The sequence below is a fragment of the Esox lucius genome, chromosome 17 (genome assembly GCF_011004845.1).
Source record: "Esox lucius isolate fEsoLuc1 chromosome 17, fEsoLuc1.pri, whole genome shotgun sequence".
Lineage (NCBI taxonomy): Eukaryota > Metazoa > Chordata > Actinopteri > Esociformes > Esocidae > Esox > Esox lucius.
The window spans coordinates 7,988,131-8,015,779 of record NC_047585.1 but is presented as its reverse complement, the minus strand read 5'-3'; the positions used below and the strand labels follow the sequence as shown (position 1 = coordinate 8,015,779).

General features: G+C 40.6%; 1 long non-coding RNA gene across 1 annotated transcript in view; it reads left to right on the top strand.

Annotated features, from left to right (window-relative positions):
- Window positions 1-27,649, top strand: part of fer1l4 — a 151,467-nt gene that overhangs the window by 30,728 nt on the left and 93,090 nt on the right. The window contains exons 11-25 of the long non-coding RNA XR_002198019.3: window positions 4,859-4,943; window positions 5,236-5,398; window positions 5,713-5,896; window positions 7,536-7,722; window positions 11,589-11,858; window positions 11,991-12,094; window positions 12,256-12,364; window positions 12,647-12,839; window positions 12,999-13,119; window positions 13,234-13,334; window positions 13,453-13,540; window positions 13,683-13,799; window positions 13,941-14,093; window positions 19,933-20,116; window positions 21,185-21,309. This is a non-coding gene — a long non-coding RNA (fer-1 like family member 4). The remainder of the gene's footprint in view (window positions 1-4,858; window positions 4,944-5,235; window positions 5,399-5,712; window positions 5,897-7,535; window positions 7,723-11,588; window positions 11,859-11,990; window positions 12,095-12,255; window positions 12,365-12,646; window positions 12,840-12,998; window positions 13,120-13,233; window positions 13,335-13,452; window positions 13,541-13,682; window positions 13,800-13,940; window positions 14,094-19,932; window positions 20,117-21,184; window positions 21,310-27,649) is intronic.

Below are 27,649 nucleotides of genomic sequence, written 5' to 3'. Positions count from 1 at the left end.
TTGGTGTGCAGACAGGTTTTTTTATTATTCTTAACGATTTTGCACAAACCAGAAAAAAATGCAACAATAACTCTGTGAAACTATATAGTCATAGTATTATGAATGAATTGTGGTTTATTTGGTAGCATTTCATAGTGTGACTGATTTTACTAATTACATTAGTACTGCACAAAGTTAGAGGTGCAGTATTTGATAGATTCCCCTGCTCTTCCTACCTCAAGTATCAGGTCCTGGCTATGAGGATGCCCATAGCCATCTCTGCGCTGTTCTGTGGGCATAGGCAGGACCTGGCAGAATAGATGCCTCTAGGCATCTGTGTTTTTGTTTCGGGTGTCCCCAATTAGAGGCAGCTGGCCTGTATTACCTCTACTTAGGGGTCTTGTTCAAGTTGCTGTATCCGTGCTTGTGTTTTCGGTTATTGTTTGTCTTGAGACTCTGGTCATTCGTGTGCGGTCTCCTTTTGGTTTCCCTGTTGGTTCAAATAAACCTACCTGTTGAACCACCACCCTGCCTGCTCCTACATCTATGCCACCTGCAAACCGTTTCATCAGGCTTCCAGTGGGGAGAACTTCCCTTCTCGTACTTCTGAGTGGGAGACCTTCCCAAGCAGTAATCTGCCAAGCTCACAAACTAGAATCAGGGCGCTTGCTCCTAGAAGGTTAATTGACCCACAGTCCCACAGAATTTTATGGTGGTTATGGCAAAGACTTACATGTTTTACTAATATTCATGTTGTGAAAGGTTGACAACAGATCTCTAAATATCGAAGCATTTAGCTTATCAAGCTCTTGCTAGTGATTTTCATGCATTGCTGATGTGCGCAGGGAGAAAGAGTTGATCATTTTCCCAAATGATTCCATGGGATTTAAGTATTGGAAAAAATTTACATGCAGGGACATTTGATGGATGATTTATTAAATTTGTATTTCATTTTTATTATTATTATTTCTTGGCTTATGATCCAAATCACACATTTCATCTTTAAATAACTGCATTTGGGCATCATGCATCAACATCATACCAACGACTCAATATATTCTGAATGTAACACAACACTCAGCACCAATTAATGTATTAGTGACCGTTTCTACGTAAAAAAAATTATATGGCACTATTAACCTTATCAGGATAGCTGTCGTACTTATGACTATGAAGCAACTTCACAAAAACAAACAAGAATCAATGTTGGGTTAGTGATCAAATGTAATCCTCTACCTGCCTTGCGAGGAATGAACATACATAAGATAAAGTACCAGTCAATTTAGGAAAACCATTGATTGTTAACAATGAAGCCAGATTCCAATCAAGTGTCCTGGTTCTTGTTTTTAGTCTTTTGTGTCTGGCATCTGTGATTTCAAGTTGCTATATCAGTTATTACAGTCACTTTAGTGTGGACCTGACAAAGTCTTATGTCTTAAAAAATGTTGGTGAGGGTGTGTATCTGTAAGTGAGAGGTTTTTAGTGAATAGGTTCAAACTTCAGTTTTACTCACATACTTAGTATATTGACACTAACAGTGATTGCCACTTTCCAGTCATCCAATCCATGTGTAAAGCACACAGAAGACGTCTTCCTTCATCCTCCATGCTTCTCTCATCTCGCTGTCCATGGTTCCTCTCCAATATGAGTGTAGATGCAAGACTTTGGCATCATTCTGCCATGAGTGGACAGGATGATTAAGAACAGACCTGTCCAGTGTAGTTGTAATGATCCTTCTAGGACATGTTGTTGTATTCACACTCAGTTGTCTGTGTCCAGTCGGTGGTGTGATTTGTCAGCAGGAAGGGGTTTGTGATGTCCAAACCTGGATGCCTTCAACACAAATGGTTAAAACCGTACCGTCCATCCAGAACTGCTCAGTTGACAGTTGATTCAATGTGCTATTTTTATGTACGATAGCAACTGGCAGCGGAATACGATTTCATTGTTGGTTCAGACTTAACTTTGCTGATCCAAATCATAGTGATCAGTTCTGCTACACTTAAATAAAATAAATATTAAGATGTGCTTTCAACACTGTTTACCAAATGTTAACATTTTATAGTATCCAATATTTTTGCAGTTGTAAAAAATGCTATTAGATCTACACAGTTACTTAACATTATTGTGAGAATTCCAAATTATTTCTAACAATTATGACTAAACTGAAAACAGACACGACCACCCAAATGAAGACTATGTTGCTCTTCCAACCCAGGCCAGATATTGCACTTAATGTATTTATGGAATTGCTGGCTCCAGTTATGGATAAGTATGCACATGTCAGAAGGCTTACTGTTAGAGCTGCTAGGGCTACCTGGGCTGATGATAAACTAAAAGAATGCATGGGTCGAAGAGATGATGCTGGAAGAGTGGCAAAGGGGTCTAGCTGCTTCTCTGATTTGCAAGTATATTGCAATTTGAGGAACTATGTCACTAAATGGAACAAAAAGAAGAAATTGTATTAGGTATCTAGGATTAGTTATATAAAGCATGATTGAAAAAAGCTCTGGAGCACTTTAGATGTTATCATGGGCAGAAAAAGCTATTTGACCTCATCTTGTTTTGAAGTAGAAGGGTCTTTTATAACCAAACCTGTTGATATTGCCAATTATGTGAATGATCACTTTATTGATAACGTTTGTAAACTTAGACAGAAAATGCAGATACCACATTGTGAGCCACTGTATTCATGTATACAAGACCAAATACTGAATTACAAGAACTGTTATTTTCTTATGGTCATAAGTATTCAAACCCTTTGCTCAGTATTGAGTAGAAGCACCCTTTTGAGCTAGTACAGCCATGAGTCTTCTTGGGAATGATGCAAAAAGTTTTTCACACCTGGATTTAGGGATCCTCTGCCATTCTTCCTTGCAGATCCTCTCCAGTTCCGTCAGGTTGGATGGTGAACGTTGGTGGAAAGCCATTTTCAAGTCTCTCTAGAGATGCTCAATTGGGTTTAGGTCAGGGCTCTGGCTGGGCCAGTCAAGAATGGTCACAGAGTTTTTCCGAAGCCACTCCTTTGTTATTTTTGCTGTGTGCTTAGGATAATTGTCTTGTTGGAAGGTTAACCTTCGGCCCAGTCTGAGGTCCTGAGCACTCTGGATGAGGTTTTCTTCCAGGATATCTCTGTACTTGCCTGCATTAATCTTTCCTTCAATTGCAACCAGTCGTCCTGTCCCTGCAGCTGAAAAACACCCCCAATGCATGATGCTGCCACCGTCATGTTTCACTGTTGGGATTGTATTGGGCAGGTGCCTGGTTTTCTCCACACATATCACTTAGAATTAATGCCAAAAAGTTCAATCTTGGTCTCATCAGAAAACTCTATGCGGGCTTTCATATGTCTTGCACTGAGGAGAGGCTTCCGTCGGGCCATAAAGCCCCGACTGGTGGAGGGCTACAGTGATAGTTGACTTTGTGGAACTTTCTCCCATACTGCATCTCTGGAGCTCAGCCACAGTGATCTTTGGGTTCTTCTTTACCTCTCTCACCAAGGCTCTTCTCCCACGATTGCTCAGTTTGGCTGGACGGCCAGGTCTAGGAAGAGTTCTGGTCATCCCAAACTTCTTCCATTTAAGGATTATGGAGGTCACTGTGCTCTTAGGAACCTTGAGTGCTGCAGAAAACATTTTGTAACCTTGGCCAGATCTGTGCCTTGCCACAATTCTGTCTGTGAGCTCCTTGGGCAGTTCCTTCGACCTCATGATTCTCATTTGCTCTGACATGCACTGTGAGCTGTAAGGTCTTATATAGACAGGTGTGTGCCTTTCCTAATCAAGTCCAATCAGTTTAATTAAACAGAGCAGGACTCCAATGAAGGAGCAGAACCTTCTCAAGGAGGATCAGAAGAAATGGACAGCATGTGAGTTCAATATGAGTGTCACAGCAAAGGGTCTGAATACTTATGACCATGTGATATTTCAGTGTTTCTTTTTTAATAAATGTGCAAGAATTTCTACATTTCTGTTTTTATCTGTCAAGGTGGGGTGCTGAGTGTACATTAATGAGAAATAAAATGAACTTTTTGGATTTTAGCAAATGGCTGCAATGAAACAAAGAGTGAAAAATTTAAAGGGGTCTGAATACTTTCCGTACCCACTTTATATTCATTATTGGCTACCCTGAATTTTGTACTTTTCCAAGATAACAGCTCAGAGTCGTCCGGTGAGTAGTGGACCCTCATACACATTGACCCATGTGACTTCCCGGCTGGAGACTATTCCTCTATAAAAAAAAACTCTTATTATTCATGTTCTTGGTGCTTGCTTGTGGATTCTCCTCCTCAGCTCAACCAACATGTTTTCAATTTTCACTCCAAATGGACCTCTGGTGTTTGTTGCCAAAAAGCTCACTTGCAGTCACTAAGACCATAGAACCTGGTTCCAATCAAATTTTGCTGACTTCAGACGGTTACGTTTGTGACAGAAGGGGCTTTCGTCCATTCCAAATAACTTGTTGGCATGGAGGTGGTGTCTATTCATAGTTTTGAAGACTTGGTGAACCCAGGATGTATCTTGGATATGTGTTGCCTTTTGTTTCATATTTCTTAATTGTGATATTGGAGATGGGTAATTTTGAGGTCAACAACCTTTTGTCTCATTTCAGAAAATATATCTATTACGTTTTGTTGTAAAGATTTTCCAGGGCTGCAAATAAATGTGGCTCTCTATAAAAAAAAAATCTTCTCAGAACAAATTTTATTTGACTGGTGTGTCTGCCTAATGCCAGGTTGGATTACCAAATCCAGTTCCATATCCAAAGGATAACATAAAATCCTATCCAACTGGCAAAATCTGATCATTTCACTTTTGACAAGTTAAAGATCATGTAATGTTTTCATTGGATATACTGACACTTCTTTTTTTTTTCATAGGTTGTTCACAAAAAGATGCTGGGATTTATGATGACATTTATCGGCAGCTTCAAAATTGACATCAGCACCATCTACAGTCAACCAGGTAAACAATAAGTATTTATTGAAGAGAATAGTTTTTGTGAGGCCTTGATAAGACTACAATTCAAAAGAGAAAGGGCATGAGTCTTACTCTTTCGTTTCTTGTCATTTTATGAAGAAAGGATAGTCATTTATTTTAAAAGTGGTGAATATCAGTGTTTTATTTTTTGTTTTTTACTTATGAATAAGTATCTCTTTCTGTGGCTCGAGGTTGTCATGTCTAACCTCTGTCCCACTACTCTTTCAACCAACAAATGAAAATCTCCATTAAAACAAATCTCTTTCTGTCAATACAGATCACAGATTCTACCAGAAATGGGCACCTCTTACTGACCCCAGTGACACCAGAACAGGGATAAAAGGTTTTGTGAAGTGTTCCTTGAGTGTGGTAATGAAAGGAGACGCAATGGGAATTCCCAGTTTGCCTTCTTTGGGCAGTCAGAACGATGACATTGAGAAGTGAGTCATTGCTTTTTCTTGAAGGAACCTCCTATAGCAAATACTGATAAATGTTATTAGCCAAGTGGACTACTGCTTGGTGGGTTATGTTTATACTTCGAGCAATTACTTGAATGTATTGGTAATTTCCCATTAAGCTTTTCTTCTGCCTGTGTTATTTGGTCATTTACTCAATTAAAGCACTATTAGACAATATTGATCCAAGCAAACTTCTAAAAATGCTGACAATTCCTGAATTTGCTGAAGGAGATAAGTAGATTTGTATAGATGTTTTATACATTTTATAGAAACTGGTCTCATTTTGAAATCTTTAGAAATCTGCTCTTACCCAAGAGGATGCCAGCTGAGAGGCCCTGGGCCAAATTCCTGTTGAAGATCTACAAGGCAGAAGGCTTGCCCAGTATGAGTGCTGGCTTCATGGGTGGTTTCTCTAAGATGATGGGGGACAGGAAGGTCTTCATTGACCCTTATGTGCAGGTCACATTTGCAGGCCAACAGGTATAGGTGCAGTCCTGATGATGTGCCTCTATTTTTTTATATTTTATATTTTGTCTGATCATCACTGGGCTGTGCTGAGGTAGAGGGGACAGGAGCACTTGATGCTGCATTGCTGGACTGTGCTGAGGTAGAGAAGATGTCTACAGGTGGCCCAGGAGGTGCAGGGGTGGGATTCAAGTATTCCAAAAGTGCATCTGAAGAAAGAAGAAGAGTATATGTGAACATTGGATGTTACATTATATTAATAAAAAAGTGGCTGATGGTGAAACTATACCATAATAGCACCTAAGCCACATTGTAGCTTGAACACAAAAAGCAAGAGTAATAACACCTAGCATTCAAGCACAAAACATGTAGTCTTTTCAGTGAGCACTTCTCTGCTTGCTGTTTGCTATAATACACATATGACTAATCAATAATTAAAATGGCAAAGGCTTACAACTATTTTTTTTTTTATTGACTTTTACAAGCAGGGCTAACCTTGACAAACTAGACTAGCTAAGATGTCAATAAAGTGTTTCCTACTCCGCCTATGCCATTGGCCCGCCCGGGGTTATATTTACCAATCCGATTTTTCATCCAGTTAGCCATTTGAAATGAGATTTTAAAAATGTATTTTGCTACTGTATGTGTCAACTTCTGCTGATTCATCCACAACAGAAACTGTTTCACCACTCCTGCTGTTGGTTTTCTGGGTTGTGGTCTCTTTCTATGTACAGTACACTTTGCCTTTCCCGTTTATGCAAACACACCACTGTTGTTGAACAACTGTATTGTCATTTTGGCTGACCTCATGCACAACCCTATGTTTATTTACTGCATTCCTTCTGTTAATGTTAGACTAAGGATAGTACAATAGTAGCATAGAGACGATTTCCTGCTTGTGTATTTTTCTAAAATGAACCAAGTCTGATTTATATACAGTTCCCTCCATACCTATTGGGACAGTAAAGTCAAAATTTATATTTTTACGGCATATAAAAATGTGTATGAAAGAATTGGAGGCAAAAGTGCAGAATATCACCTTTTATTTCTGTTTGAAAATGACCAGAGCTGTGAAAACAACCTAAAATAAAAAATAACTTCCAGAATGCTTGAAGAAGTTAACTTTTTGCAGATGACTTGGTAACAGAATTACAAAAGCTACACTTCAAAATGCAAACCTCAGATCAGCACCAAAACAAGTTAATCAGTGACATTTTTAGACTGGCCAAGTCAATCTCGTAAAATTCGGATGCATTCTAGTCCAAAACAATCAATAGCTCAAAATGGCTGCAGTGAAGCCTTGGCAAAGCATCTCCAAAGAATGATACCAAGAGTTGTGTGACGTCATTGGGTCGCAGACACACTGCTGTTATTCTATGCAAGGAACTTGCGACTAAATACTTGCTTTTATACTTCTTACATTTGCTTTATGTTTAATTGTCCCAAAACGTATTGCTCATATGAAATGGGGTGATGGAACTCTGACAATGCTCTTATTGGTAATTTGTAAAACACATATTTTTAATATTTTTGTATGCCTTGAGTGTACAGCAAAAATAGCAAGTTTGGCTTTGCTGTCCCATAAATTAAGGAGAACGCTAAAGTTTCAATCTAATACCCATATTTGCCTACTGAAACAGTTTTTTTTTCAAAGGGCGAGACTTCAGTCCAGTCAAACACCGACAGTCCTGAGTGGAATGAGCAGATCTCTTTCATCGAGCAGTTTCCTCCCCTTGCCCGGCGAATCAAAGTGCAGATCCTGGACGATGCCAACATAGGTGATGTCGCAGTGGCGACACACTTTCTTGACCTGCAACAAATCTCCAATCCCAACAGAAATGGTAAATTCCACAGCAGAAATCTTACAATACACTTCAACATAGCTTCGGACACCAAATAGTTTTTAAAAGGACAGGTTTAGATAAGATAGGGTAACAAGACATCCCCATTTTCCGGGGACAGTCCCCGTTTTTGGTGGCATGTCCCTGACTGGAATTGTCCCCGGAAATGTCCCAGTTTTTAAATGTGTGTTAAAGAGACTGCAAAGTGAAATAATATTTTACGTGGCAAATAAGACCAGACAGCAGAGCCTACCGGTTGACATATCGATCGCGCTGTGCTTGTTTTTGGCCAACAGAGGGGGCTGCTCACTATAGCTTCATTCACTCTACTGCTAATTATTTGCTCATTTGTTTTAGAGAAAACTGCTGTGGAAATCTGCAAGTGTCATGTGAATCCACAACATCACCACATATGTCTTTTCGAAACAGGTTTCAATCGTTTTAAATACTAGCTAGTGTTGTTATAATGTCACAATTTATTATTATTAAATATACAGTGGGAAGAACAAGTGTTTGACTTTCAGCTCCCTCCAAAGATTTCTTTTGGGTCCAGGTCTGGAGAATGACTAGGCCACTCCAGGATGCTTCTTACGGAGCCACTCCTTAGTTGCCCTGGCTGTGTGTTTTGGGTCGTTGTCATACTGGAAGACCCAGCCACAACCCATCTTCAATGCTCTTACTGAGGGAAGGAGGTTGTTGGCTAAGATCTGGCGATACATGGCCCCATCCATCCTCCCCTCAATACGGTGCAGTCGTCCTGTCCCCATTGCAGAAAAGCATCCCCAAAGAATGATGTTTCCACCTCTATGCTTCAAGGTTGGGATGGTGTTCTTGGGTTGTACTCATCCTTCTCCTTCCTTCAAACACGGCAAGTGGAGTTTAGACCAAAAAGCTCTATTTTTGTCTCATAAGACCACATGACCTTCTCCCATTCCTCCTCTGGATCATCCAGATGGTCATTGGCAAACTTCAGACGGGCCTGGACATGAGCAGGGGGACTTTGCATGCGCTTCAGGATTTTAATCCATGATGGCGTAGTGTGTTACTAATGGTTTTCTTTGAGACTGTGGTCCCAGCTCTCTTCAGGTCATTGACCAGGTCCTGCCATGTAGTTCTGGGCTGATCCCTCACCTTCCTCAGATCATTGATGCTCCACGAGGTGAGCTCTTGCATGGAGCCCCAGACCGACGGAGATTGACTGTCATCTTGAACTTCTTCCATTTTCTAATAATTGCGCCAACAGTTGTTGCCTTCTCACCAAGCTGCTTGCCTATTGTCCTGTAGCCCATCCCAGCTTTGTGCAGGTCTACAATTTTATCCCTGATGTCCTTACACATCTCTCTGGTCTTGGCCATTGTGGAGAGGTTGGAGTCTGTTTGATTGAGTGTGTGGACAGGTGTCTTTTATACAGGTAACAAGTTCAAACAGGTGCAGTTAATATAGGTAATGAGTGGAGAACAGGAGGGCTTCTTAAAGTAAAACTAACAGGTCTGTGAGAGCCGGAATTCTTAGTGGTTGGTAGGTGATCAAATACTTATGTCATGCAATAAAATGCTAATTCATTATTAAAAAATCATGCAATGTTATTTTCTGGATTTTTGTTTTAGATTCCGTCTCTCACAGTTGAAGTGTACCTATGATACAAATTACAGACCTCTACATGCTTTATAAGTAGGAAAGCCTGCTAAATCGGCAGTGTTTCAAATACTTAAAGTACATTTTGCATTTCCTTTGGGAATCAAGGTCCCAGAGTCTGGAGGAAGGGAGGAGAGGCACAGAATCCACGTTGCTTGAAGTCCAATGTAAAGTTTCCACCGTCAGTGATGGTTTGGGGTGCCATGTCACCTGCTGGTGTTGGTCTACTGTGTTATCTGAGGTCCAAGGTCAACACAGCTGTCTACCAGGAAGTTTTAGAGCACTAGCACTTCATGCTCTAAAAATTCATCAGTCAGGAGAACAGTACAAAATTATTTCCAAAGCATTAGATATACCATGGAACACAGTGAAGACAGCCATCATCATGTAGAGAAAATATGGCACCACAGAGACATTACCAAGAACTGGACGTCCCTCCAAAATTGATGAAAAGATGAAAAGAAAACTGGTCAGGGAGGCTTCCAAGTGACCTACAGCAACATTAAAGGAACTGCAGGAATTTCTGGCAAGTACTGGCTGTGTGCTACATGTGACAACAATCTAGGGTGGAATGACGACAATCTTTGTAAGAATGCCTTTTCTTACAAAGAAAAACATTCAAGCCCGGCTGAGGTTTGCAAAAACAAACATCAAGTCCCCCAAAAGCACATGGGAAAATGTGTTATGGTCTGATGAAACCAAAGTTGAACTTTTTGAACTTCTTAATTCCAAAAGGTATGTTAGGCGCAAAACAACACTGCACATCACCCAAAGAACACCATACCCACAGTGAAGCATGGTGGTGGCAGCATCATGCTTTGGAGCTGTATTTCTTCAGCCGGAACTGGGACCTTAGTCAGGGTGGAGGGAATTATGAACAGTTCCAAATACCAGGCAATTTTGGCACAAATCCTTCAGGCGTCTGTTAGGAAGATGAAGAGGAAGTTCACCTTTCAGCATGACAACGACCCAAAGCACACATGCAATTCCACAAAAGCATGGCTTCAACCAGAAGAAGATTAACGTTTTGGAATGGCCCAGCCAGAGCCCAGACCTGAATCCAATTGAACATATGGGCTGTGCATAGGAGATGTCCATAGGAGATTTGGAGCGCTTTTGCAAAGAAGAGTGGGCAGATATTGCCACGTCAAGATGTGCCATGCTAATAGACTCCTACCCAAAAAAACTGAGTGCTGTAATAGAATCAAAAGGTGCTTCAACAAAGTATTAGTTTAAGGGTGTGTACAGTTATGCAACCAGGGTTTCTTTTTATTTAATATTTTTAGAAGATCTCAGTTTGTTTTTCAATTGAATTGTTCATCTGATAGGTCACTTAAAGGTGGAAAAAGCTCTGACATGATTTATCTTTGTCTCATTCTTTTACATCAGAAGAACCTGGCATTTTAACAGGGGTGTGTAGACTTTTTATATCCACTGTAGTTGTTTTCTCTGTCTATCACAATGTGCCTGTTAAGACAAAATACAATAAACTGGAATTGTCAACTTTTTTATTTCATAGATAATTACATCAGATATGTTAATGATATATTGACCGCCAAAGTGCTAATGTCCCCAGTTTTCATTTCAGACATCTGGTCACCTTAAGATAGTATATCTGAGTTAAAAGAAGTTCCAAACTCTGAGTTGTTTCTAATATGAAATTCAAAATGCATGCCATTAAAATGGATGTGCCTGCTAGGTTTCCTTGTGCATGTTTTGTTAGCAACTAGTTAGCTAACTAAATCAACTGTTGAATACAAAACCTGCCACACATAACCTTCTTAAGCAGTAACTTTCCTAGCAAAAGTAGCTTAAATAGCCCATAAAAAAAATCTAATAGCTACATTTAATTCAGTTAAATTACTACTAGCATGTATGAACAAATGTGGATCATAAAAGATATAAAAAACACTAATGACCACTTATTTTTGCATTTGCATTTTATTTTTCAATTGCTTAATTATAAGACTTCTATAGACAATGTTATCTGTTCATGGTGTAATTTTAATCATATTGCAATATTTTTTGTAGTGCATTATAATGTGATAAATCTATTTTTTAATGTAACATGAATGCACTTATAATGGTACTTTGTTGATACAAAATTATTTTGCAAATCTTATGTGAACACCAATTAATTAATTACTGTATATCAGTAATGACATTAACACTCACACTGTGTCTGTCTATGTATCTCTGGTGTGGTCTCCCTGGGTTTCTCTCCTGTCCAGGGTTCAACCCCACATTTGGCCCGTCCTGGATCAACCTGTATGGTTCCCCTCAGAACTCTGCCCTTGGAGACATCCACCAAGCTTTAAACGACGGCATAAGTGAAGGCATCTTCTACCGGGGCCGTTTGTTGTTGTCTCTCAGCGTGGAGGTATACTCATCCCCAAACGCCGCTCCTGTGGAGAGCAGCAAAGCATCGGCCAGTGTCAGGAGTGCCCTTGGCAAGTTCTCCTTAAAGAAGATGAGCAGGAAATCTAAAAAGAAGGAAGAAGGTAACAAATAATTATTAGGCAAGTTATAATTGTTGTTGTGTTGATGAGTAGCATGCCATTATTTGTTTCCTGTGATGTTAGGAATAGGAAGTGATAGGTTGATCTGTTAACTGTTGGTGATTTGTTGTGTAGTAACACTGAGCCTTAGTGGGCTTACAGAAGAGTCAGAGGATGCAGGTACAGAGGTACCAGAGTCTGTGACTGTGGAGGTTGAGGAGATTCATCCCCTACCTGAGGTCAGCACTGTCCCTGAAATCTCCGACTAGAATAACTCTAACATATCATATGATACATTATAATCACACACATTTATATAAGAACTCTCTTGTTGTGTTCTTGTTAAATTTCACTGATTGGTGCTGATATTTGCTGATTTGTCTTTTTTTTTGCCTTGCAGAATTTCTTTGGGGTAAAGGAGGAATTTTTACTGTTTGCATCCCTGTTTGAGGTGACCATGATCGATCCCATTATTGGAAGCAAGCCAGTCAGCTTTGAGTTGTCCATTGGTAATACTGTGAAATATTTACCAATCATTTGAAAAAAACAAGAAGCAACAGATAAGGGTTTAGTGCAGCAAAAAAATAACTCAGAAGTTCACCAACAGTCATCTAACAACAACTTATTTGATCAAACATTTTCTAAAATCTCCCACTGTTACAAACAACCATACTGTTTTGCAAAACACATTTACCTTCTGTGCCCAGAGTTTTACTTAAAGAAAACATGGATTATGTCTTACCCTGAAATTAATTGTGTGATGACATTGACATTTTTTGATATGTGAACAGGGAACAATGGGAAGGCAGCAGAGGTGATGGTCAATCCAAAAAAGACTCAGAGCAAAGAAGATTTAAGCAGTGAGAGTCAGTCTCTGTTGGAGTCATCAGATGATGAACTGGATAAGGAGGAGATTCCACGCCATGGGCTTAAGGACAGCTCTGTCACTGATCCAAGAAGACCACAGTCTGTCGAGTATGACAGGTATGCTCAAAGTCTTATGAATGTACAGTAACATAACATACGATTTTCCAAGGTAAGCAGCACAGCCATTTTCCAGATACCAGCCTGGATATTCTATGTTTATTCTTAGTTGGCATTATAACTATTTATAGAGTATATATTGTTTTATTATTTTTACAGATCATTTAGCTGTATCCCCATGCCATATCAGAAGCCATGCATGTTTTTGTGGTCTCACTTTGAAGATCACTGCTTCCGTTACCAGAATGCTAACTGGCTGCATAAGATGGCTGACAGACTGGTAAGTGCACTGATGGAAATACTTGTCATCTGTAGTAAACTTGTGAACTGATCTCCATCGATCCCCTGGCAGCATCAAACATGCTAATGTCGAGGTCTATTACCTTATTGTTAGGAATCTGGCATTGATGATGTGGAGAGACTTTTAAAGAGACCTAGAACCAATGCCAAGGACCGTTTGGTGGAGGTGCTTTTGGAGTTTGTAGCGAGTTGCAAGTGAGTTGTAACATAACTTTTTTAGCATTTCATATCAACAATTGGACAAGCTGTAGCTTTTAGTCAATTGCATAGGTTACCATGAGGCTTTGTGTTCATGTCTCTCCCTGCCTTGAAGGCAGTATATCTCGAACTCTGATAGGAAGACGCCAGCGAAGCGCAATAATCTGGACAAATGTCGGAAAGAGTTTATCAAGAAGAACATTGTAAGTTCTAGTTCCTAAAAAATAAGAATAAAATCATAACCCCAACTTTGAATACCACCGCACTAATATTATCTTTAATATATTATTACATTGGTACCATGTTTAACGATATATTTTGGGATTTGGTAATCTCTTTCCCCAGATACTCCTAGCCAAGCTGTCTTTGCGAGTGAAGAGGAAGGTAACCAGACGTACAATGAAAGAGAGACTGACTGAGGCCAAGAGGATTCTAAAAAGGCTTGAACTCTTGCTAAAAGAAGTGAGTGAAAACAAGGTTTGGGTTGGGATAAGATTAGGGATTTCCCTTTTGACTTTTTTCTTACTTTTCCCTGTAATTTCTGTCTGTCTTTCTGTCCCACTCTCTTTCTATGTGTCTGTTTCTGTCTGTCTCTCCCTGCAGCCTCAGAGCACCTTGCCAGATGTGTTTGTGTGGATGATGAGTGCAGGGAAACGTGTGGCCTTTGCCAGGATCCCTTCCCACTCCATTCTCTTCTCTCTGGTGGAGGAAGAAAAAGGGAAAGACTGTGGGAAACTCACCACCATTTATCTAAAGGTATCTCTCAAATGTTTAAGGTGTTGTAGACTGTATACAGTATACATTGACTTTTTACCTTTTTTTATGCAGAGAAATCAACTGAGACCAAGGCCTTGTTTACAGCTGAGTATTACAAAAATAAAAACACATTCAAGATGGAAATAAAATACATTTCATATATTACATATATTACACTAAACAAGCACAATTGACAATAAAGTGATCATTTATAAGAAATGTAAAATGTTTTATAAGCACTAAAACAACTAACTTAAGATCACTCTGAATGGCATGCTATGAGAGTGGGGCAACATTTTCAAATACAGTGTTACCCAGTTCTGAATAGGCCTGTGGTAAATCCAGAACTATCCTGTCTTGAGAGCATGTTTGGGAACTGCTGTTCGTCCAAATAATGTTCTCTGTTAGATAAAAGGGATCTTGAAGAAGGAAGGCTATCACTCCATTTTGCAACCCCATGAACTGTACTCAGTCACTGTGGTAGGACTGATCAGTGACAATGACGAGTCAGCCTACAGGGAGGAGGTCGAGTGCCTGGCGGCATGGTGCACTGACAACATGGGTGTCCACATCTCCAAAGACCTCTCCTGGACCCGCAACACCTCAGCCCTAGTCAAAAAGGCACGGCAGCGCCTGTACTTTTTGAGGAGGTTGAAGAAAGCCCGCCTGTCCTCCAAGATCATTGTGAACTTTTACCGCTGCACAATCAACAGCATCCGGACTAACAGCCACAGTGTGGTTTAGCGGTTGCTCCGTAGCCGATCAGATGGCCCTGCAACGGGTGGTGAAAACAGATATAAAGTAGTCCCTTTTGACCACTACTGTTGACGTCGAAAGTGTACATACACTTAGGTTGATGTCAATAAAACACATTTTTCAACAGTAGTGAAAAATTACTCCACAGACGTCGTGGTAACAAACCTTAGTTTTGGCAAGTCTGTTAAGATCTTTACTTTGTGCATGACACAAGTTATTTTTCCAACAGTTTACAGATTATTTCACTTACAATTGACTATATCACAATTCCAGTGGATCAGATAGTACGCAAGTATTAACACCATGGGACCACACAGCCATCATACTGCTCAGGAAAGAGACATGTTCTGTCTCCTAGAGTTAGATGCGACAAGTGCAAATAAATCCCAGAACAGCAAAAGGACCTTGGGAAGATTCTGGAGGAAAAAGTTCAAAAAGTATTGTTGCAGATAATTCTTTTCCACTTCTCAGGTTCGAGGGTTGAGTCCACTTATTTCTTGTTTCTCAATTATAAATACTCCAGGAAACCAAAGCTTTAATTGTAATAGTTTATTACAAGCTTGTAGGTGTAATAAACTATAATTACACAGACAAAGTACACTCATGTGCACGTTCCTAGGTATGAAAAAGACACACACTTTGAGGGGCCCCTTATATTTTCTTCTAACATCTGGTTATCATCATAATGCTCCAAGTCCTGGACACATAAGCTAAAGAATGCCGTATTTGGGCATGGGCCAAAAGGAGAACAAGGATTTGCTGGCAAGAGTTCTGACGGAGAGGAGGACAAGCAATAGCTGGAGTCCCCACATTTTTAACCAAGTTTCCCCAACTCCTAGACAGAGCAAAGAATTCAGCCTGTATATCATATACAAAAAACCTAATTCATACAAATAGAATATATTCATGCATCCTTCATTTATAATATACAGTATCTCACAAAAGTGAGTACACCCCTCACATTTTTGCTAATATTTGTTTATATAATTTCATGTGACAACACTGAAGAAATGACACTTGGCTACAGTGTAAAGAAGTGAGTGTACAGCTTGTATAACAGCGTACATTTGCAGTCCCCTCAAAATAACTCAACACACAGCCATTAATGTCTAACCGCTGGCAACAAAAGTGAGTATACCCCTAAGTGAACATGTCCAAATTGGGCCAAATTTGCCATTTTCCCTCCACGGTGTCATGTGACTCGTTAGTGTTACAAGGTCTCAGGTGTGAATGAGGAGCAGGTATGTTAAATGTGGTATTATCGCTCTCACACTCCCTCATATTGGTGACTGGAATTTCAACATGGCACCACATGGCAAAGAACTCTCTGAGGATCTGAAAATAATTGTAGCTCTACATATGATGGCCTAGGCTATAAGAAGATTGCCAAGACCCTGAAACTGAGCTGCAGCACGGTGGCCAAGACCATACAGCGGTATAACAGGACAGGTTCCATTCAGAACAGGTCTCGCCATGGTGGACCAAAGAAGTTGAGTGCACATGCTCAGCGTCATATCCAGAGGTTGTCTTTGGGAAATCGATGTATGAGTGCTGCCAGCATTGCTGCAGAGGTTGAAGGGGTGGGGGTTCAGCATGTCAGTGCTGAGAACATACGCCGCACACTGCATCAAATTGATCTGCATGGCTGTCGTCCCAGAAGGAAGCCTCTTTTAAAGATGATGCACAAGAAAGGCCACAAACAGTTTACTGAAGTCAAGAAGACTAAGCACAAGGATTACTGGAACCATGTCCTGAGGTCTGATGAGACCAAGATACATTTATTGGGTTCAGATGATGTCAAGGGTGTGTGGGGGCAACCAGGTGAGGAGTACAAAGACAAATGTGTCTTGCCTACAGTCAAGCATGGTGGTGGGAGTGTCATGGTCTGGGGCTGCATAAGTGGTGCCGGCAATGGGGATCTACAGTTCATTGAGGGAACCATGAATGCCAACATGTACTGTGACTGTACTGTACTGAAGCAGAGCATGATCCCCTCCCTTCGGAGACTGAGACACAGGTCAGTATTCCAACTTGATAATGAACCCAAACTCACCTCCAAGACGACCACTGCTTGCTAAAGAAGCTGAGGTTAAACGTGATGGACTGGCCAAGCATGTCTCCAGACCTAAACCCTGTTGAGCATCTGTGGGGCATCCTCAAACAGAAAGTGGAGTAGCGCAAGGTCTCTAACATCCACCAGCTCTGTGATGTCGTCATGGAGGAGTGGAAGAGGACTCCAGTGGCAACCTGTGAAGCTCTGGTGAATTCCATGCCCAAGAGGGTTAAGGCAGTGCTGAAATATAATGGTGGCCACACAAAATATTGACACTTTGGGCCCAATTTGGACATTTTCACTTAGGGGTGTACTCACTTTTGTTGCCAGCGATTTAGACATTAATGGCTGTGTGTTGTGTAATTTTGAGGGGACAGCAAATTTACACAGTTATACAAACTGTACACTCACTACTTTACATTGTAGCGAAGTTCTTCAGTGTTTTCACATGAAAAGATATAATCAAATATTTGCAAGAATGTCAGGGGTGTACTCACTTTTCTGAGATACTGTATATGCATGATTAATTAATCATTCACAGTATCTACATCCATAGTAAAACAAGTTAAATATCGACATAACCTGAATGGCCGCTCAACAAGGAAGAAGCCACTGCTCCCACACCACCATAAAAAAGTATGACTACGGTTTGCAACTGCATGTGGGGACAAAGATCATACAATCAACAATAATTTAACCGTTAGGCCATTATGTTTGGAGGAAAAAGGAGGAGGCTTCCAAGCCGAAGAACACCATCCCAACTATGAAGAACGGAGGTGGCAGTATCAAGTTGTGAGGGTGTTTTGCTGCAGGAGTAACGCCAGTTCTGTCAGGATCAACAAGATTAAATGTATTTGGCTAAGGTGTATGTAAACTTCCGACTTTGTTTTAATGTTGATAGATAATTGATTTAGTAAAATAGTACTATTAATATTAATGAAATTAAATATATTACATCAAAGTTATAGGGGTCTCTATATTTTTGTGTTTAATTTATGTTCCTGTTTCCATTATATTTTGTTAATAAAATGCCTTTGTCATCTTCTTCCGCTTATCCGGGGCCGGGTCGTGGGGGCAGCAGTCTAAGCAGGGATGCCCAGACTTCCCTCTCCCCAGACACTTCCTCCAGCTCTTCCGGGGGGACACTGAGGCGTTCCCAGGCCAGCCGGGAGACATAGTCCCTCCAGCGTGTCCTAGGTCTTCCCCGGGGTCTCCTCCCGGTGGGACGGGACCGGAACACCTTCCCAGGAAGGCGTTCCGGAGGCATCCGAAACAGATGCCCAAGCCACCTCAGCTGACCCCTCTCGATGTGGAGGAGCAGCGGCTCTACTCTGAGCTCCTCCCGGGTGACCGACCTTCTCACCCTATCTCTAAGGGATTGCCCAGCCACCCTGCGGAGAAAGCTCATTTCGGCCGCCGGCATCCGGGATCTTGTCCTTTCGGGTGATTTCCACCCTGTTACCCTTCTTTTCTAATCTTTCAGTGAAAAGAACAAATCAACTCATTTCATTAATTTGAGTAAACTCTTTCAGCAGGATAATGCGCCCTGCCACAAAGCAAAAATGGTTCAGGAATGGTTTGAGGAACAGAACAATGAGTTCAAGGTGTTGACTTGGTCTCCAAATCCACCCGATCTCAATCAAATCGAGCCTCTGTGGGATGTGCTGGACAAACAAGTCTGATCCATTGAGGCCCCACCTCGCATCTTACAGGGCTTAAAGGATCTGCTACTAACGTCTTGGTGCCAGATACCACAGCACACCTTCAGAGGTCTGGTATGACCACCTTCAGAGTCCATGTCTCGATGGGTCAGGGCTGTTTTGGCGGCGAAAGGGGGACCTACACAATTTTAGGCAGGTGGTCATAATGTTATGGCTGGTTGATATATAAGTATAAGAAAGATTGGTATAAGAAAGACAATGGCCTGCTAAGTGGGGAGGTGGCAGGTAGAAATATTGAAAAGGTTCTAACATTTATAAAAACATGGTTTAATATAGTTCCTAATTTGTTTAATAAACTCTGCTCAAAAAAATTAAGGGAACACTTAAATCACACACTTAAATCTCAATGAACGAAATGTATTAAAGATCAAAATCTTTACTGTACATTTGTCATGGTGCGGTGAGCAGCAGCGCCACCGTGCCATAATTACTCAAGTTCCCATATTCTCACGAACACATCCCGGACTGTCACATGTTTTCAATCCTTCACACCAGGTCCCAATTTGAATCGTTTGTATGTGTATATATGTTTCCCCTCTGCTCCCCACATTGTGGCTCATTGTTCTTGTCATGTATGTTGCCGTAGTTGTAAGTACTTGTGTTATTTCATATTGTCGTTTTTTGCTGCTTTAGTCAGCCCTTTACTTTGTGTGTTTTGTGCTCGGTGTTTGTTTATTTCTTATCAATTAAAGAATCCACACCGACTACCCCTGCCTGCACCTGGTTCCTTGTCCAAGCAACACTGCACTACACCACCTGTTGTGACAACATTGTGCAATTCGTGGTGAACAAAATGGTGTAACAACTGTCAATGGAAACCAAACTCACCAACCGATTGAGGGCTGGATTCAAAAAATCTAAGTTAACAATTGAAATCACAGGTTGCTACAACTTGTGTAAATTTCATCACAGCAACTCATAATATGACTCTGTAGTGTGTATGGCTCCAACATGCCTGTATGCACTCCCGACAACATCTGGGCATATTCCTGATGAGACGGCGGATGATGTATTGGGGGAACTCCTCCCAGTCCTGGATCAGGGCATCAGTGAGCTCCTGGAGAGTCCATGGCACTATTTGGCTATACAAATAAACCTGCCTGGCTGAATCTGCTATTTAATTTAATGTCCCACTGTTTAATTTAACTCATACAATTATCATTCAATCATGTTATATACATACAAATATTTATGCTAGGGACCTGAAAGAAGTCCTAGCAAAGGCTTGTACATTAATTTGTTTCTCAGTCTATTCTCTCCGTTGCGGAACAATTTTCTACAAACTCAATCACAAATCTGTTGTCTTTAGACTCCAGTGGGACCAGTGGGGGAGATCTTTGCTAAGCTCGAGGTGTATTTATGGCTTGGCATCACCAAATATTCCAAGAACTGTGTTAGCAGCCTGCCAGCTGACTTCACGCCTGTGTATGAAGAGGCTATGGGCATCGTCCCTGTTTCCATTCCCATGGCCCCCATCAAAATGTCCTGCGAGGGTAAGAGTCCCATGGTTACCTCTGACACCACACTCATTCTCTAAAATGATCATTTTATCACTTCTCTCATGGTTTGCATCTTCAACATTTTGGCCCAAAGTGGAAATTACCTCTTTCAGTAGTCACTTTGGATGGTCCCACTACTGTTTAGCCTGGAAGACGTGGCATCCATGATTCCAAAAAAGAATTTCCAATTTTGCTTTGTTTAACACATCGCCTCAGTTTATCTTAAATGAACCCAGAGAAGGTAACGACATTTCTGGATCTTGTTACTATTTGGTTTCTTCTTTACTTGTGAAAGGCTCATCCTGTCTAGGATGCTCTTTTTATACCCAATCTTGTTACTGAACTGTTGCGTAATTAGTTGTTAGATGTTCCTCTAGGTTTTTTTTTAGCATTACACAATATTTCCAGTCTTTTGTCCACTTTAGTAATTTCAATTCGACCAAAAGGACATGATAAACATCACTCACGATACTAATCTTAGAAGTTGTTTATATTTATAAATAATGCCAAATATTGTCACCCCTCTTTGGAGGATTGGAAAATGTTTCTAAAGGGACACATTGAGACTCCTTACCTCATACGCATGTTGAAAACATGTTGTTGTTTGCAATTGATTTCCAGCTGGATAGAAAATAAAACATTTTCCAGAGAATTATTAGTCTCATATGCTAGTTTGCAACATTACAGAAAATTCAAGAAAATAATCTGTTTTAGGAAAAGTGTGTTCTGTTCACAAAATGTTATCCATGAAACCAAAAAAATGCTTCTGCTTAAAAACTTTCCTGAATAAATAGATTCAGACATTTTGGTGTCTAAAGGTTTGGTTTTTAATTCTATGATTTCAATAAGTGAGGGTCAGCTTTGTGTTCTAGAATGCTTTTTAAAGATATTTTTTCAGGCATTTTATTTAATGGTAGACAGAGTGTATGCTCAAATGGGAAAAAGTATTGCTGATGTTCTGTGAATTCATGTAACTCACAAAATTACATGATAAATTGATAGATTTTTTGATAGATACAAGTAACTTATCTTTATGATTCTCCTGCTTTTCTCTGTTTCCAGACAGTCGCTACTTCCAGATGCGTGCACATATTTACCAGGCACGTGGCCTAAAAGCAGCAGATGACAATGGGCTGTCTGATCCCTTTGCCAAGGTGGTGTTCTCCACACAGTGCATGCGCACCCAGGTCAGTGAGTCATACATTTTTTGAGCCTTTCTATATGGTTTTTATTTCAGTGATATATGTGGTATCTTAGATATCCCTTAGATAACTTAGATTTTAATTAAGCTTTAAATTATTATTATGATGTTTTTTTATATACCCTGTAAAAAATAAGTATAGTTCACACCTGAATTATCCAAGGTCATTTGCAGCAAAGATACTGCCGGGGCTAAGCCCAAAACAATAGATGTTGGCCAGAATTAGCAATCGTTTAGAAGACTGGAAAATCTGATTGTTAAACTGATCGTAAAAGCTCAAGCTTTGTACAATGGGCTTCACATAAAATAATACAAATAAAATAAATAATCAACAAATAAAATAAATAATCAGGGCAGCGGTCTGTTTAAAACTGCTGCCCTGCTAATTGTATGCCCAGTAACCCACATCTTAAATTTAATTGTTCTATTTTGTGAGGCTCTTGGTTTATCCTGGTTTACCCTTGCTGTGCTAGGGGCAACTACCCTGAGAATTTTTATCTCGGCGTCAGCCAATATGCAGCAGCATACATTTTAGGAGAGAAGTCCCACCGATTGTTCTGCCTTTTACTTCAGCTCACTTCGCTGTCAGCTGAATTGCCTCGAGAACAAAAGAATGGCAATGAAAATGTCCTTCAAACAGCCTTTTTCAAGGCTTCCGTTGCCGGTGCGACCACCTGGCAGTTGCTGTGTCTGGGGTCCATGCTAGCAAGGCACTCTGCGATCCTCCAGGCTGGGACACCTGCACCTTCCTCCCCATGGAGGTAAGACATCAGCGTTGGTGCTTCTTTTTGCATATCACCCCGACAACGCCGTCTCCATCAGAGCCTCAGACTTCCGACAACTCGATGGACAATCAGTCTGAGGGCGACGACTCTGGAGGGCCCATCTGGGAGATGAGAGCCTCCTCTGTCCTCCCATCAAGACCTGTCTCGTTTCACCACAGTTTCAGTGGGATCATGTGGCAGGCAGTGACCAGATTGGGGATTCTTCTTCCCTGCACTCCTCCAGTGCAGGGGTTGAATCTGTGGGAATCTGTGGGAAGTCCCAAACCAGACAGTGTCTCCAGCCCCCCACTATGCCTTTGTTGGAGGGCTCTTGGGCCCTGTGAAAGAACTTTCTTTTGTGGGCTCATAAGGTGACCAAGAGGAAACAGGATTGAATTGGAGGATGATGTGAGAGAATGGCACTGGGTTGGGAAAGAGACTTAGATATATATTGATGCATTTAAAGACATACTCTCTCACAAAACATTCAATGTGTCCATTGAATGTTTGCCCATTCAGCCCCCTGCAAAGAAAACCAAGGAGCTCATTGTGGATTACAGGAAGTCTAAAGGCTGCAGTCACGCCCCAGTTCTCAATGATGGCACTGAGGTGGAGCATGTCCAGCTTCAAATTTCTGGGTGTCAACATCTCCAAGGACCTCTCCTGGACCCTCAACACCTCAGCCCTGGTCAAAAAGGCTCAGCAGCGCCTGTACTTTTTGAGGAAGCTGAAGAAGGCCTGTCTGTCCTGCAAGATCCTTTTACCACTGCGCAATCGAGAGCCTTCTGATTAACTGAGTAAGTGTGATTTCCGAATGCTGACTACAAAACACGGTTGGTTAGGAAGTCCAAAGTCCAGTTGCAGAGAGGGGCTGATTCCCTGGTCATGGAGATTGTTGACCCGCCTAGAGGGGATGACCATGTTGAATGCTGTATTAAAGTCTATGAATAGCATTCTCACATAGGTATTGGTTTTGTCCAGGTGGGTCAGGGCAGAGTGTAAAGCTGTGGAGATGTAACTTATATAACTCACACCTAAATTAACCACAGATTAATCTATGTGAATTTTGTTTTTATCCTTATCCTTCTGGCCCACATTCAGCACACAGCTTAATGTGAGCAAATCCGGTAAAGAAAACAGTTGCACTGCATACATTTCATTGATAATTATTCAGTGTAATACATTTCATGAATTGCATACGCAGCTGAATCTTGGTTAAAACAATCTGTCAAATTCATAGACAGATGATAGGATGTTTGATATTTTGTTGCTCTCCTAATAAAAAACAGTGATTTGTAGCTTAATAGCCTACATTTGTTAAATTGTCATTCATATCATAAGAAAAACGATTATATCATTATTATGTTATATATATATTATTGAAGTATTATACATTATTTTTTTTATTATTTTGTTGAGTTGTCAATTAAGACTTATTTGTATTCCATTTCACTTATAACTATTTAAAATAATACATTGGATGAATTCCATAAGAATCTTAATCATCGGTACAATAATCATAGAAAATTCATAGACAGATTGGTTTGAAATTTAGAAAATGAATGAAAAATTGTAACGTGTAGGCTTAATACCACATTTTTTTTAGTTATTGAGGATATTCAACAAAATTGATTTGATGAATAGTCAACTATATCGTTTGGATTTCGGTTGTTTACTGCCACTCTGCACTAGATACTTTCAACAACGTCACTGCCGTGACTGACCGCGTGCCTAACAACAGAGGCCTATACTACGAAGCAGGATTTAGGGTTAGCGAGCTTCAGGCTGAACCCTAGGTTGTCAGTGTCATGACAGTGGTTCACTTGTTACCGGGTTACATTGCCATGGTAACTTATGCTGCACACCTAACTTGCTCCGGGGGAGGCTATATTAGAGATAACATGTAAACACATATAAAAGCACCACCTACTGACCAATCAATTCTCGATTGGAAATGACTTCACCATTCTTAGAAGATCCCGTGGAGCTCAGTACACAGATAGTGAGGGGGTCTCTTAGAAAAGCAAGAATATTTAGAGACCAACAAAACCTGTTGGCTTTCTCTGATGAGTATCTTTATGAAAGATATAGATTCTCAGCGGAGGGAATTACATATCTTTGTCAGCTTTTTGAGCCGTATATTGCCAGGGTGACACATTGAAGTTGTGCTCGGGGCGACTGAAGCTGTGCAGGGGCCACTGGTCATTAGAAAGACCTGTTGTCAACAGAAAGAACTGCAACAATTTTTATTTATTTTCTCTCAAAGATTACTTCCTATAATGTATTATCTAAGAATATAGCATCTTCCTAAAGTGCATATCATTTGTGTAAGGATTTTATTTCATGTTCATTGCACCCTGCCCTGCTGGTTCAGACTGTGTTTTGCCAATTCGAGTTTGCAGTAGTAGGCCATAGGCTAAGCGTGAATGTGGGGCTAGCCCCTCTCTCACAATGCAATGTACATTGTACTTGTGAAAATATTAATACGCATGCTCAGAATGGTAGTGTGATCAATGTAGATCACACTAATTTGATGCCAAGTTGGGCTGACAGCCGGTAGCCCCACTACAGCATCATTTCGTATTTCAGACCTGATTGGCTGTCTGTCTGGCGCCAACATAAGTCGGCAAGAAGAGCATGGTGGGTAGATTGCCTTAGCTAGCTTGTTAGCTTCACAAACGCAAAATAACTATAACGTGGATTTCATGCACCGGTTTAAAACCCTTAATTTGGAGGAGAAACTTGAAGTAAAGCGACTTGGTGCCCATCAGCCACGGGATATTGTCATCACTCAAACTGCTGGTATAAGTAACCGCGGGTTTAACGTGGAGTGGTTTTTGAAGAAAGTGTCTAACGGTTAGCATACAAAAGAAGGCACTCTTCTGTTTTCCATATCTGCTATTTGGTGAAAATGGTATTTGGTCGAAGAAAGGTTACAAAGATTTTAAAGATCTTTCTGAGAGGATTGCAAAACATGAGAGCAGTGGGAGTCATCTGGACAATGCTGTGAACTTGGAAGGGTAAATGTAGCAGCCCAAGTTGATAGTTCATACAGGCGCTCCATTGAGCAGCACAACAAACAGGTGGAGGAAAACAGGTATGTTCTCGGTTGGATCACAACATGTGTTAAACTGTGTGGAAAATGTGAAACTGCACTGCGGGGCATGACGAGTCGGTGGACTTCCTGAATCCTGGAATATTCAGATGCATTTTCAAGACTGTGTGAAGGCGATTCGAGACTTCAGAGGCAAAGGGACATCCAGCACTTTTTACACTTTTAAAGTGTCCTATAATGTGAACAACTCAATTGAAAAAAAAACTGAAATCTTTGAGGAAAAAAATAAAAATAAAAACCTTACTATAACCTGGTTGCATAAGTGTGCACACCCTCTTATAACTGGGGATGTGGCTGTGTTCAGAATTAACCAATCACATTCAAACTCATGTTAAATAGAAGTCATTACACACCTGCCATCATTTAAAGTGACTCAGTGATTAATTACAAATAAAGTTCAGCTGTTCTAGTAGGATTTTCCTGACATTTTCTTAGTTGCATCTCCATGGTCCAAAAAGCCATGGTCAGCAGAGCAAAAGCCATGGTCCGCAGAGAGCTTCCAAAGCATCAGAGGGACCTCACTGTTGAAAGATATCAGTCAGGAGAAGGGTACAAAAGAATTTCCAAAGCATTAGATATATCATGGAACACAGTGAAGACAGTCATTATCAAGTGGAGAAAATATGGCACAACAGAGACTGCAGAACTGGACGTCCCTCCAAAATTGATGACAAGAAATACATTGGTCTGGGAGGCTTCCAAGAGGCCTACCGCAACATTAAAGGAACTGCAGGAATTTCTGGCAAATACTGGCTGTGTACTACATGTGACAAGAACCTCCCATATTCTTAATATAAATGGGCTTTGGGGTAGGGTGGCAAGACGGTCATGCATCTGGTCATGCTTCCGACCTGGACTAAGTTTAAATAGACTCTAGACTCACCCCACATGCATTTATTAATTATTACAATTGTAATCTTAATATGTTCACCTGGCACAGCCAGAAGATGACTGGTCACCCCTCTGAGCCTGGGTCCTCTCTAGGTTTCTTCCAAAATGTTGGCATTCTCAGGGATTTTCCTAGCCAATGAAATTCAACACTACTGTTATTTGCTCCTTGGGGTTTAAGGACAGTTGTTTTGTAAAAGCACTTAGTGAAAACTGCTGACGTTAAAAGGGCTTTATAAATACATTTGATTGATGAGTGATACGTTTCCTGTCATTGTTTGTCATGTCTTTAAGAAACAAGATTCTCTTCAAAATAATTTAAATGAAAATTGGTTTATTTTCAATTAATATATTTGAGTTTAGCCATATAATTTGGAGTAAGATTTGTTCTAGCTGTTCAGACGGATGAAATTGGGATTGTAAACAGCTTTGTATAGATTCCTTCATAAAGGTCGATGTTTCAAATAATGTACCATTGTCTATCAGTTTAAAATGGCAGCATGACAAAGAGCCCGTCTTTAAAAATGGGATGGGCCTGTCTTATTAGTCTGCTTGAGAAGCAGACTGGCTTACCATTCCAGATAAAATCTAAAATTATTTTTTCACAGGACTTAAACAGACTCTCCAGGTGTAGAGAGTGTCATGAATGAATGTGTGAACTGGGATAATATGAGTGAATTGACTAGAGTAACCTTGCCATAGACAGTTAGGGTTTTTATATGCAATCGACCTTGGTTATATCCCTGTCAAAGTTACTAGAAACAAGATTTTCAATATTTTGGGGTATATGAATACCAAGGATATTCCACGTATTCCACTTCTCCATCGGTCCATTTGATTGGAAGTTTCATGAGGAAGTGTAAAAGACGTATCTTTCAATGATCCAATGCGTAATATGGTGCACTTTTCATAGTTGTGTTTTAAACCAGATAGATTTGAAAAATTGTCTAGATCTTTAATGAGACAGGATAGTGATTCTGTATTCAACCATATGATAAAAATTGAATCATCCGCCGGCTTGCCTTCTTCCCATAGTGCATCCTGGTGGCATCTGTTCTCCAGGTAAGAGAACCACACACACCGGCCATGCTCATGATGTAAACAAAACGTGATTCATCAGACCAGACCACCTTCTTCCATTGCTCAGTGGTCCAGTTCTGTTGCTCATTGTAGGCGCTTTTAGCAGTGGACCCGGGTCAGCATGGGCACTCTGACTAGTCTGATGCTACACAGCCCCATACGCAACAAACTATGATGCACTGTGTGTTCTGGCACCTTTCTATCAGTACCAGCATTTAACTTTTTCAGAAATTTGAGCCACAGTAGCGCATATGTTTAATCGGACCGTAAGGGCCAGCCTTCACTTCCCACGTGCATCAATGAGCCTTGGCCGCCCATGAACCTGTTGCCGGTTTACCGCTTTTCCTTCCTTGGACCACTGTTGATAGGTACTGACCACTGCAGATCAGTTTTTTTTTCAGAACACCCCACAAGGGCTGCAGTTTTGGAGATGCTCTGACCCAGTTGTTTAGCCATCACAATTTGGGCCTTGTCAAAGT